General features: G+C 47.5%; 1 pseudogene; it reads left to right on the forward strand.

The window, feature by feature from the left end:
* Positions 1-106: 106 nt before the first annotated feature.
* LOC141579904 (TBC1 domain family member 2B-like) lies at positions 107-1903 on the forward strand (annotated as a pseudogene).
* The last annotated feature ends 12049 nt before the right edge of the window (positions 1904-13952 follow it).

Genomic DNA, 13952 nt, shown 5'->3' on the forward strand with positions numbered 1-13952 from the left:
CTTTCTGACCTTTAACCTCCCTGCAGGAGAAGCCTCCGGATGGGAGTTAAGCGCATCCAGGTAGCGGTGTTTTAAAACATAAAAGGCTCCGCGCTTGTGTAAAGGAGCCCAGGCAGCCGACAGCCGGAGCAAATGGCCTGCTCTGATGGGGACAGGGAGGACGTCCTTTGGACATTTCTGTTTCATCACAGCTTCTCCTGGGGCGGGTGAGTCTGTTGGACCTTTGGTTGGCAGCAAGGCGAATGAGTCCCTGTTGCTGGATGCAAAACGTCTGGGACCTGGCAGAATCCAGAGAGGGGAAGAAGTCCGTCCCAGCATTGGAGGAAATGGCTTTTTTTTGGTAACTCCGATACACCAGTGTAGCTGACCCATTAGTGCTACAAATCCACAGCCAAGCCTCAGGACAGCTTTAGTTTTTTTTTTTTTTTTTTTTTTTGAGACGGAGTTTCGCTCTTGTTACCCAGGCTGGAGTGCAATGGCGCGATCTCGGCTCACCGCAACCTCCACCTCCTGGGTTCAGGCAATTCTCCTGCCTCAGCCTCCCGAGTAGCTGGGATTACAGGCACGCGCTACCATGTCCAGCTAATTTTTTTGTATTTTTAGTAGAGACAGGGTTTCACCGTGTTGACCAGGATGGTCTCGATCTCTTGACCTCGTGATTCACCCGCCTCCGCCTCCCAAACTGCTGCGATTACAGGAGTGAGCCACCGCGCCCGGCCTAGCTTTAGGTTTTTATGAAGCCACTGACGAGTGGTTAGGAGCCAGTGATCACAACGTTAATTTATTATTTTTTTTTTAAGATGGAGTCTCGCTCTGTCTCCCAGACTCGAGTGCAATGGCTTAATCTTGGCTCACCGCAACTCCCACCTCCCAGGTTCAAGCGATTCTCCTGTCTCAGTTTCCCGAGTAGCTGGGACTACAGATCACGCACCACCACGCCCAGCTAATTTTTGTATTTTTAGTAGAGACGGGGTTTCACCATATTGGCAAGGATGGTCTCGCTCTCTTGACCTCAAGATCCACCCGCCTTGGCCTCCCAAAGTGCTGGGATTACAGGCGTGAGCCACCACACCTGGCCAACAACCTTAAAATTTTTATTGTAACTTGGCGCCTTGACCTGGGGAGAATGTGAAACCCAGGCGCTGCACATTTCTCTGTGGACAGCATCTGGACACTTGTCGCATTGCTGACTGGGTCTGACAGTCATCGCCAGGACTGGGGGGCCTGTGTTCATGCCCAGTCACTCGGTCCTGGGACAGAGACGCCCCAGCCTCGTGCCCTGTGCCAAGCCTCATGTCTGCCCGAGGATGCAGACACACCTGCACCAGCCGTCAGGCCGTCACCATGCAAGGCCGGGACCTCTTCTCAGCGCTTTTGTGTAGGAACTCTAGTAATCCCACCCCCTAGGAGTGGCACTACTGTTACCCCAGTGTGCCGATGAGAAATCAGAGGCCAGAAAAAGGGGTGACCTCAGTCACACAGCAAGCATGTGGCAGAGCTGGAGTCCAGGCTGTTATTCTGAGCCTGCCCTGGCAGGGCCATTGTGACTTGTTGCCTCTCTGCAGAAGGTGGGCCTCGTCCCCTACATCAAACCCCCAGTATGGCCAGCACTCTTTCCACCCCACCCCACGCTGCCTGGCTCTGCCCGTGAGGGCTGTGTGTGAACGCTCACTCTGGCACCACGGATTCTCTTGTCTCTGCCCTGGGCCCTGCCAGGAAACTGATCAGTATCTCCTTTGGGTACCTGAACTCCTTCCCCCTTACACCAGATCTGGAACCGACGTGCCTACCACTTCGAAAAAGTCTGGCTGGAGCTGACTGAGCTGGAGGCCATCCACAAAAACTTCCTGCATGAGCAGGACACCAGCACTGACGAGTCAGTGACGAGGAGGAGGATACCTGAATGGGTCCCAAAACGCTGCTCTTCCTGACTTCACAACCAAAGTGTGCCCAAAGGGTGAAACCACACTTAAAAGCCAGAATGTAATGTATGTGATCTCTGGGAATCTGCTGGGCAGATGTCCAAAGCCAGACTGCACTTCCTCACCTCCCACTGCGTGGGGGCAGGGCTGGGAGGTCGGATCTGTTTACAGCCATCACTACACCATGGCTTCTGGTTGCACGTATCCCAGTTGTGTTTCTGCCTGATTATTATAACTCAATGAATCTAAACATAGATGCATCTTCCTAAGGTGAATGACCTCACAGCAGAGCAATTTGAGAGAAAGGTTTCTTCTGTGTTTAAAAGGCACTCTTACTTCTCATTCTCATGTGGCAGAATATGGCTGGAAACATCTATTTCTAGACTCTCCAAAGAAAGGGTTTCTGAAATGCTTCATACACACATCAGTTTAACTCAGTAAGTTGAATGTACACTTTGACAACCATTCCGGAAGATAGCTCCGTTTTTGTTTTAGAGCCATGTATTTCTCATTGCAGCCTATAATCCCATTCACACTGGAATATCCAAATGCAGCTTTTAAAGAAACGTGTGACTAACTCACTGAATCTAAACATAGATGCAGCTTCCTAAGGTGAACGAACACACAGAAGAGCAATTTGAGAGAAACGTTTCTTCTGTGTTTAAAACGCAGGCTTACTGCTAATTCTCATATGGCAGTATAAGGCTGGAAAGATCTATTTCAAGATTCTCAAAAGAAAGGGTTTCTGAAACGCTTCATACCCACATCAGATTAACTCTGTAAGTTGAATGTACACTTTGACAACCAATCTGCTAGATAGCTCCGTCTTTGTTTTACAGACAGATATTTCGCATTACAGCCTATCGTCCCATTCACTCTGGAATATCCAAACGCAGCCTTTAGAAGAAACGTGTTACTAACTCACTGAATCTAAACATAGATGCACCTTTCTAAAGTGAACGATCTCTCAGTAGAGCAACTTGAGAGAAACGATTCTTCTGTGTTTAAAACGCAGTCTTACTGCTAATTCACATATGGAAATATACGGCTGGAAACATCTATTTCTAGATTATCCAAAGAAAGGTTTCTAAAATGCTTCATACACATCAGTTTAACTCGGTAAGGTGAATGTACACTTTGACCACAATTTTGCTAGATAGCTCCGTTTTTTAGAGCGAGATATTTCTCATTACAGCCTATAGTCCCATTCACTCTGGAATATCCAAATGCAGCTTTCATTTTTTTAAATTTTACTTTATTTTTTATTGCATTTTAGGTTTTGGGGTACATGTGGAGAACATGCAAGATTGTTGCTTAGATACACACATGGCAGTGTGGTTTGCTGCCTTCCGTCCCCTCACCTGTATCTGTCATTTCTCCCCATGCTATCTCTTCCCACCTCCCCACACAGCTTTTAGAAGAAACGTGTTACTAACTCACTGAATCTAAACATAGATGCAGCTTCCTAAAGTGAGCGAACTCACAGCAGAGAAATTTGAGAGAAACGTTTCTTCTGTGTTTAAAACGCAGTCTTACTGCTAATTCTCATATGGCAGTATATGGCTGGAAACATCTATTTCTAGAATCTCCAAAGACAGGGGTTCTGCAACACTTCATACACACATCAGTTTATCTCCGTAAGTTGAATGTACTTTTTGACAATCAATCTGCTAGATAGCTCCGTTTTGGTTTTAGGGCCAGATATTTCTCATTACAGCCTATAGTCCCATGCACTCTGGAATATTCAAACGCAGCTTTTAGAAGAAACGTGTGACTAACTCACTGAATCTAAACATAGATGCAGCTTCCTAAGGTGAACGAACTCACAACAGAGCAATTTGAGAGAAACGTTTCTTCTATGTTTAAAACGCAGTCTTACTGCAAATTCTCATATGGCAGTATACGGCTGGAAACATCTATTTCTAGACTCTCCAAAGAAAGGGTTTCTGAAACGCTTCATACACACATCAGTTTAACTCTGTAAGTTGAATGTACTTTTTGACAACCGATCCGCTAGATAGCTCCATTTTTGTTTTAGTGCCAGATATTTCTCATTACAGCCTATAGTCCCCTTCACTCTGGAATATCCAAACGCAGCTTTTAGAAGAAACGTGTTACTAACTTAGTGAATCTAAACATAGATGGAGCTTCCTAAGGTGAACCAACTCACAGCAGACCAATTTGAGAGAAACATTTCTTCTGTGTTTAAAACGCAGTCTTACTGCTAATTCTCATATGGCAGTATACGGCTGGAAACATCTATTTCTAGACTCTCCAAAGAAAGGATTTCTGAAACGCTTCATAAACACTTCAGTTTAACTCTGTAAATTGAATGTACACTTTGACAACCACTCTGCTAGATAGCTCTGTTTTTGTTTTAGAGCCAGATACTTCTCATTACAGCCTATAGTCCCATTTACTCTGGAATATCCAAACGCAGCTTTTAGACTAAACGTGTTACTAATTCACTGTATCTAAACATAGATGCAGCTTCCTAAGGTGAACGAACTCACAGCAGAGCAATTTGAGAGAAACGTTTCTTCTGTGTTTAAAACGCAGTCTTTTTTTTTTTTTTTGTAATCAATAAGTGACCTCGGGAGATGCAAATTTATTAATATATGCTTATGCCTCACCAAGTTTTTTATACCCTCTTACAATTACCTAGTTTGTAATATTGATAATATTAAAGTTATGTACACAAGGAAAATACAGACACAGAATTTGTTCATAAATTCCTACGTAATGGATTGATTGCTGCCATTTACATATTTGCAGCTTATTAAGCATGTCATTGTTATTTATATTTTTTTATTGCATTTTAGGTTTGGAGGTACATTTGAAGAACATGCAAGATTGTTGCATGGGTACACACATGGTAGTGTGGTTTGATGCCTTCCTTCCCCTCACCTGTATCTGTCATTTCTCCCCATGCTACCTCTTCCCACCTCCCCACCTCCCCATCCCGCCCCCATTTTTCCCCAACGGACCCCAGCATGTAGTGCTCCCCTCCCTGTGTCCATGTGTTCTCATTGTTCAACACCCACCTATGAATGAGAACATGCGGTGTTTGATTTTCTGCTCCTGTGTCAGTTTGCTGAGAATGATGGTTTCCAGGTTCATCCATGTCTCTACAAAGGACACAAACTTACCGTTTTTGATGGCTGCGTAATATTCCATGGTGTATATGTACCACATTTTCCCTATCCAGTCTATCATCGTTGGGCATTTGGGTTGGTTCCAGGTCTTTGCTATTGTAAACAGTGCTGTAATGAACATTCGTGTGCATGTGCCCTTATAGTCGAATGATTTATAGTCCTTTGGATATATACCCAGTAATGGGATTGCTGGGTCAAATGGGATTTCTATTTTTAGGTCATTGAGGAATCGCCACACTGTCTTCCACAATGGTTGAATTAATTTACACTCCCACCAACAGTGTAAAAGTGTTCCTATTTCTCCACATCCTCTCCAGCATCTGTTGTCTCCAGATTTTTTAATGATCGCCATTCTAACTGGTGTGAGATGGTATCTCAATGTGGTTTTGATTTGCATTTCTCTAATGACCAGTGATGATGAGCATTTTTTCGTATGTTTGTTGGCCTCCTGTATGTCTTCTTTTGTAAAGTGTCTGTTCATATCCTTTGCCCATTTTTGAATGGGGTTTTTTTTTCTTGTATATCTGTTTTAGTTCTTTGTAAATTCTGGATATCAGCCCCTTGTCAGATGGGTAGACTGCAAAAATTTTTTCCCATTCTGTTGGTTGCCGATTCACTCTACTGACTGTTTCTTTTGCCGTGCACAAGCTGTGGAGTTTGATTAGGTCCCATTTGTCTGTTTTGGCTTTTGTTGCCATTGCTTTTGGTGTTTTGGTCATGAAGTCCTTGCCTACGCCTATGTCCTGAATGGTTTTGCCTAGATTTTCTTCTAGGGTTTTTATGGTGTTAGGTCTGATGTTTAAGTCTTTAATCCATCTGGAGTTAATTTTGGTGTAAGGTGTCAGGAAGGGGTCTTGTTTCTGCTTTCTGCACATGGCTAGGCAGTTTTCCCAACACCATTTATTAAACAGGGAATCCTTTACCCATTGCTTGTTTTTGTCAGGTTTGTCGAAGATCAGATGGTTGTAGATATGTTGTATTTCCTCTGAGGCCTCTGTTCTGTTCCATTGGTCTATATCTCTGTTTTGGTACCAGTACCATGCTGTTTTGATTACTGTAGCCTTGCAGTATAGTTTGAAGTCCAGTAGTGTGACGCCTCCTGCTTTGTTCTTTTTGCTTAGAATTGACTTGGCTATGCGGGCTCTCTTTTCGTTCCATATGAAGTAACCAAAATCAGAGCAGAACTGAAGGAAATAGAGACACAAAAAGCTCTTCAAAAAATCAATAAATCTAGGAGCTGGTTTTTCGAAAAGATCAACAAAATAGACAGACCACTAGCCAGATTAACAAAAAAGAAAAGTGAGAATAACCAAATTGATGCAATAAAAAATGATAAAGGGGGCCGGGCGCCGTGGCTCACGCCTCTAATCCCAGCACTTTGGGAGGCCGAGGCGGGTGGATCACGAGGTCAAGAGATCGAGACCATCCTGCTCAACATGGTGAAACCCAGTCTCTACTAAAAATAAAAAAACATTAGCTGGGCATGGTGGCACGTGCCTGTAATCCCAGCTACTCAGGAGGCTGAGGCAGGAGAATTGCCTGAACCCAGGAGGTGGAGGTTGCGGTGAGCCGAGATCGCGCCATTGCACTCCAGCCTGGGGAACAAGAGCAAAAACTCTGTCTCAAAAAAAAAAAAAAAAAAAAAATGATAAAGGGGATATCACCACAGATTCCACAGAAATCCAAACCATCATCAGAGATTATTACAAACAACTCTATGCACATAAACTAGTAAACCAGGAAGAAATGGATAAATTCCTGGACACCTGCATCCTCCCAAGCCTAAACCCGGAAGAAGCTGAAACCCTGAATAGACCAATAACAAGGTCTGAAGTCAAGGCAGCAATTAAGAGCCTACCACCCAAAAAAAGCCCAGGTCCAGATGGGTTCACAGCCGAATTCTACCAGACATACAAAGAGGAGCTGCTACCATTCCTTCTGAAACTATTCCAGACAATCCAAAAAGAGGGAATCCTTCCCAAATCATTTTATGAGACAAACAACATCCTGATACCAAAACCCGGCAGAGATTCAACAAGAAAAGAAAACTTCAGGCCAATATCCGAACTTACAATTCATACTTTGCTCTGCTCTGCTTTTTTTTTTTTTTTTTTTTTTTTTGAGACTGAGTTTCACTCTTGTTACCCAGGCTGGAGTGCAATGGCGCGATCTCAGCTCACCGCAACCTCCGCCTCCTGGGTTCAGGCAATTCTCCTGCCTCAGCCTCCTGAGTAGCTGGGATTACAGGCACGTGCCACCATGCCCAGCTAATTTTTTGTATTTTTAGTAGAGACGGGGTTTCACCACGTTGACCAGGATGGTCTCAATCTCTGGACCTCGTGATCCACCCGCCTCGGCCTCCCAAAGTGCTGGGATTACAAGCTTGAGCCACTGCGCTCGGCCTCTGAATTCTTTTTTTTTTTTTTGAGAGACAGGGTCTCACTCTGTCACCCAGGCTGGAGTGCAGTGGCACAAGCACGGCTCACTGCAGGCTCCACCTTCTGGGCTCCAGCAATCCTCTTGCCTCAGGCTCCTGAGTAGCTGAGACTACAGGCACATGCCACTGTGCCTAATTTTTAAAAAATGTTTTGTAGAGATGGGGTCTTGCTTTGTTGCCCAGGTTTACACCTGGAACTCCTAGCCTCAAGTGATCTTTCCACCTTGGCCTCCCAAAGTTCTGGGATTATAGGTATAAGCCATTGTAACTGGCTTGCCCTTTTTTTTTTTTTTTTTTTTTTTTTAAGACAGAATCTTGCTCTATTGCTCAGGCTGGAGTGCAAGGACATGATCTTAGCTCACTGCAACCTCCACCTCCTGGGTTCAAGCAATTCTTTTGTCTCAGCCTCCTGAGTAGCTCAGCTTATAGGCTCCTACCACCACACCCAGCTAATGTTTGTATTTATATTACAGGCGGGGCTTCACCAGTGGGCCAGGCTGGTCTCAAACTGCTGACTTCAGGTGATTCGCCCACTTCAGCCTCCCAAAATGCTACGATCGTGGCTCACTGCAACCTCTGGCTCCTGGGTTCAAGCAATTCTCCTGCCTCAGCCTCCCAAGTAGCTGGAATTACATGTCCTGCAACCATGTCTGGCCATTTTTTGTACCTTTAGTAGAGATGGTGTTTCACCATGTTGGCCAGGCTGGTCTTGAACTCCTGACCACAGGTGATCCACCTACCTCAGCCTCTCAAAGTGCTAGGAAAACAGGCATGAGCCACTGTGCCTGGCCTACTTCTATTATTATTACATTGTAATATATAATGAAATACTTACACAACTCACCGTAACGTAGAATCAGTGGGAGCCCTGAGCTTGCTTTTCTGAAACTAGATGGTCCCTTCTGGGGGTGATGGGAGACAGTGACAGATCAACAGGCATTGTATTCTCATAAGGAGTACGCAGTCCAGCTCCTTCTAATGTGCTGTTTACAGTAGGGTTCGTGCTCTTATGAGACTCTAACAACGCCACCGATCTGACTGGAGGTGGAGCTCAGGTGGTGATGCCAGCAATAAGGAGTGGCTGTGAACACAGATGAAACCTCCCTCACGCACCCGCTGCTCACCTGCTGTGCTGCCTGCCCAGTTCCTAACAGGTGAGCCGGGCACAATGGCTCATGCCTGTAATCCCAAAACTTTGGGAGACTGTGGCAGGTGGATCACTTGAGGTCGGAAGTTCAAGACCAACCTGACCAACATAGAGATACCCTGTTCCTACTAGAAATACAAAAATTAGCCTGGCATGGTGGCTCATACCTGTAACCCCAGCTACTTGGGAGTCTGAGGAAGGAAAGTCACTTGAATCTGGGAGACAGAGGTTGCAGAGAGCCAAGATCACGCCATTGCATTCCAGCCTGGGCAACAAGAGCAAAACTCCGTATCAAGAAAAAAAAAAAAAAAAAGGCCAGGTACGATGGCTCACACTTGTAATCCCAGCATTTTGGGAGACTCAGGAGGGCGAATCACCTGAAATAAGGAGTTTGGGACCAGCCTGATCAACATGGTGAAACCCTGTCTCTACTAAAAGTACAAAAATTAGCCGGGTGTGGTGGTACATGCCTGTAATCCCAGCTACTCAGGAGGCTGGGGCAGGAGAATTGCTTGAACCTCGGAGGTGTAGGCCAGATTTACCTGAGATTGCACCGCTGCACACACTGAGACTCTGTCTAAAAAAAAAAAAGAAAGAAAAGAAAAAAAAGAAAAACAAAACCAAAACAGGCTACAGACTGGTACTGATCCGTGGCCAGTAGGGTTGGGGACTCCAGCTGTAGACAATATGTAATGATCAAATCAGGGTAACTGAGACAGTCATCACCTCAAATATTTTTCTGGTGTTTTGGGAACATGAAAATCCTTCTATCTACCTTGAAATATTCAAATAAATTCTCATTCACTCTAATTTCCCTTGTGCATTATCGATTACTGTAACTTATTCCTTCTATCTAGGCCTTCTTGTCTTTCATTCATTCTTTTTGTAAATTATTTTTATTTATTTCTGAGATAGTCTCTCTCTTTCTGCCAGGCTGCAGTGCAGTGACATGATCTCGACTCACTGCAACCTCCACCTCCCAGGTGCAGGCAATTCTCCTGCCTCAGCCTCCCGAGTAGCTGGGATTACAGGCATGCATCACCATTCCTAGCCTACTTTTTAATTTTTATTAGAGATGGGGTTTCACCATTTGTCCAGGCAGGTCTCGAACTCTTGACCTCAAGCAATCTGCCCACCTTGGTCTCCCAAAGTGCTGAGATGAGCCACAGCACCTGGCCATTTAAACATTCATTTATTCTATAAATAACTACTGCATGGTTGTCATATACCTGGCAGGGTTCTAGGCTCTGCGGAAACAGCAATGAGCAAAACAAAGTTCCCGGTCTCTTACTGCAGGTGTCCCCAAACTACGACCCGGCCCGTGGGCTGCATGTGGTCCCCTGAGGCCATTTATCCAGCCCCCCGCTGCACTTCAGGAAGGGGCACCTCTTTCATTGGTGGTCAGTGAGAGGAGCACAGTATATGGCAGCCCTCCAACGGTCTGAGGGACAGTGAACTGGACCCTGTGTAAAAAGTTTGGGGATGGCTGTCTTAATGGGTCCATCATTCTAATGAGGGTAAAAGAGACAGGCGATCCATAAACAAACCATTAGCACCGACAGCACATCAAGTGGAGAGTGCTATGAAGAATAAATACTAAAGCAGGTACAGCCAGGTGCGGTGGCTCACACCTGTAATCACAGCATTTTGGGAGGCTGAGGTGGATGGATCCCTTGAGGTTAGGAGTTCAAGACCAGCCTGGCCAACATGGTGAAATGCCATCTCTACTAAAACTACAAAAAAAAAAAAAAAAAAAAATGACCCAGGAGTGGTGGTGCCTGCCTGTAATCCTAGCTACTCAGGATGCTAAGGTAGGAGGATTGCTTGAACTTGGGAGGTGGAGGTTGCAGTGAGCTGACATTGCATCACTGCACTCCAGCCTGGGAAACAGAGCAAGACTCTGTCTTCCAAAATAAAAAAGTAAAGAGAAATCAGGTGCAGGTGTAGAGTGCACTAGCACGAGCAGGGGTACTGTGACAGTGGAGAAGGTGGTCAGGAAAGGCCTCTCTGTGAAGGTGATAGACATGAGGGCTGAGCCTGGGGACTCCTGGGGAGAGCAGCACGGGAGGGCTCTACGTGTTGGTCTCATTTATGGTCCTTTTCGTTTTGTTTTGTTTTTGAGACAAAGTCTTGCTGCGTCACCCAGGCTGGAGTGAAGTGGCACAATCTCGGCTCACTGCAATCTCCACCACCCGGGTTCAAGCCACCTCAGCCTCCCAAAGAGCTGAGATGGCAGGCATGAGTCACTGCATCTGGCCTATGCATCGACATATTCAAATTCTTCTGAAAGCTGTGCTTCAGGAAGAGTGTTCTGACAGCCATCGGAAATAAATGACAGAATGGCAGGACAAGGATCACGTCAGTGACAGGGTGGCTGTGGACAACTGCTGGCCAGCAGCAAGAAAGCCACTCAGACCCTGGATTCTACCTCTGCAGCCCACCTGCACCTGAACCCTCCTCCCCACATCGGTAAGAGCCTGGAACTCTCAGAACAGCAGACCTCACCAGCCATGGAACTTGATAGTCCTCAAGTTCCTGAGGATGGAGCTGGTGAGCCGGGCCCTCAAGTCCTTCTGCCTCATTTGCTCTCCTGGGATTGGAGGGGAGAGAGAGATGAAGACACGGCTGGTCCAGAATTCTCCCCTGCATTCTGACAGTCACCCTGCAGCAAATCCCACTGATCTCACCAAGTGTGTCCCAAAGCTGCCTGCTTCTCCACATCTCTGACCCTCAGTCCTGATCCATCCACCATCATCCTGTGTCTGGACTCCTGCAGGAGCTGACCCAGGAGCGTTTCCCCGGGGAGGCAGCTTCTGATGCCCAGAGAACAGAGGCTGCCCCTGAGCCCACCTGTGGACGGCACTATCAGAAAGGCTACCTGGAGGTGGTTAATGCCTGAGCTACATCTTTTTTTCTTCCTTTCACATTTTTGGTGGGGTTTGGGGGGGGTCTCACTATGTTACTCTGGCTGGCCTCAAGCTCTTGAGCTCAAGTGATCCTCTGCCCTAGGCCTCCTAAAGTGCTGGGATTACAGCCTGAGTTACACATTAAATGACCAGGAGGTGGACGCCAGGAAGGCAGAGGATGGGGCTGGGAAGAGGGAGGGGAGGCTTTGAGACAGGGAACAGCATGACTCGGAGGACACAGTGCGGCCAGAGGAGTGTGCGGGCAGGGTCACTTGGCACTTTCGGGTCAGGCAGGAATTTGGGGTCTCCCGTGCTTCACTGGGTGAGGGAGGCATCATCAGAAGGCAGCTGCCTGGAGAAGGTTTTTTAATTTTTTGAGATGGAGTCTTGCTCTTACCAGGCTGGAGTGTAGTGATGCAATCTCAGCTCACTGCAACCTCCGCCTCCTGTGTTCAAGCGGTTCTCCTGCCTGAGATTCTGGAGTAGCTGGGATGATAGGTGCCTGCCACCATGCTTAGCTAATCTTTGTAGTTTTTAATAGAAATAGCATTTTGCCATGTTGGCCAGGCTGCCTTTGAACTCCTGATCTCAGGTGATCCGCCTGCCTCCACCTCCCAAAGTGCTGGGATTACAGGTGTGAGCCACCATGCCTGAAGGAGGCCACGCAGGAGGCTGGAGAAACAGTCCAAGTGACAGATGGACATTGGGACAGCTGGGCCTAGAGAGGAAATAAACTCCTTCCCTTCATGCCCCTTGCCTCCCTCCCTCTCTCCCACCTTTCTTTCCTTTCTTCCCTACTCCTTTCTTCTGCTCTCCCGCCCTTTCTTTCTTCCCTTTTTTCCTTTCCTCCCTCCCCCCTCTCTTCCTTCTCTCCCTCCTTCCTTCTCTTCCTCCTTCAACTCTTTCCTTCCCTCCATCTGTCCTCCCCTTTCCTATGTGTCCTTGCCTCCCTCCTCTTCACTCCTCCCCTCCTCTCCTTTCTCCCCTCCCTCCTTTCTTCCCTTCATCTCTCCCTCCCTTCTCTCCACCCTCCTATCTTCTGTGGTTCTCAAACACTGATCCAGCACCTTCTGCATGCGGAGCACTAACTAGACACTGAGTCTGCCACAGGGAGTGGCCCGTGCTGCTGTGGAGCTTCCAGTCTAAGGAGAGCGAGGCCATCGGCCCCTGCCAGGAGCCTCCTGCAGGGCCCTTTAGGAAGTGCGAAGTGCTGGGGAAAAGCAAAAACAAACCCAGGACAGGCCAAGGAAGGGAGCTGCTGGGAGGAGAGGGATGGGCGGGCCATGTCCTTGCTGGATGGTGGTGAGGGAGGCAGCCCTGACTGCAGGGGGTGCTGGAGGGGACAATGGTCTTCTGGAAGGAGGGTGGTCCAGGTGGAGGGAACAGCTAAAGCAGATGCCTGGAGGGATGTGTGAACATCAGGCAGGTGTGAGGATGGGGAAGAATGGTAGGTGGAAAATGGAGGGAGACTGGTGGAAGGTGAGGCTGGAGGCAATGAGGCAGCCCAGGGTGAGCCTGGTGGGCCACTCTAGGGCCTTTGGCTCAGATCGAGAAAAATGGGGCCGCTGTGGGTCTGAGCAGAGGAGGGTGCAATGGATTCAGCTCACACAGGTCTCCTGTGGCTGGAAGGGCAGAGAGGCTGGGACAGAAGTAGGGAGTGAGCCAGGGCCTTGCTTCTGGATGCATTTTCAAGGTGATGCCAAGCAAATCTTCTGACTAATGGAGTGCAGGAGAAAAAGGCATCGATCTGACCCAGGGCCCGGGGCCTGAACACTAGAGGGAGGAGTCCCCATCCATTGCAATGGGGAAGGAGCGGGGCAGATCTGCACAATGGGCAACTCACAGAGACAAGAACAAAGCCAGACCCACCGGCTCCCACTCAGCTCTCCCCTCCCCATCGCCCATGCCAGGGCCTGTGTCTCCCTCCCTACTGCCTGCCTGGTCCATCCCTTTCCCAAAAGCCAAACCTAACAGCGATTCCTCTTCTTGGTGATGAAGAAATTCAGAAGGAGGAGGCTCAGGAAGACAGCGATGGCAGTGAGGGAGGAGGGCACAGAGGGCACAGAATGTCAGGAGATCCCAAGGAGCCCAGCTGCCAGAGGTGTGTGAACCACAGCAACTGCATCTTGAATAGAAGATGGGTAAAAGGAGGCTGAGACCTACTGGGCTGCGTTCCCAGGCAGTGACGGCATTCTAAGTCACAGGATGACATAGGAGGTCAGCACAAGATACAGGTCACAGAGACCTTGTCGATAAAACAGGCTGCAGTAAAGAAGCCAATCCAAAACCCATCAAAACCAAGATGGCCAGGAGAGTGACCTCTGGTCGTCCTCACTGCCACATTGCCACCAGTGCCATGACAGTTTACAAATGCCATGGCAACAT

This window comes from Saimiri boliviensis, chromosome 7 (assembly GCF_048565385.1).
Source record: "Saimiri boliviensis isolate mSaiBol1 chromosome 7, mSaiBol1.pri, whole genome shotgun sequence".
Classification (NCBI taxonomy): Eukaryota; Metazoa; Chordata; class Mammalia; order Primates; family Cebidae; genus Saimiri; species Saimiri boliviensis.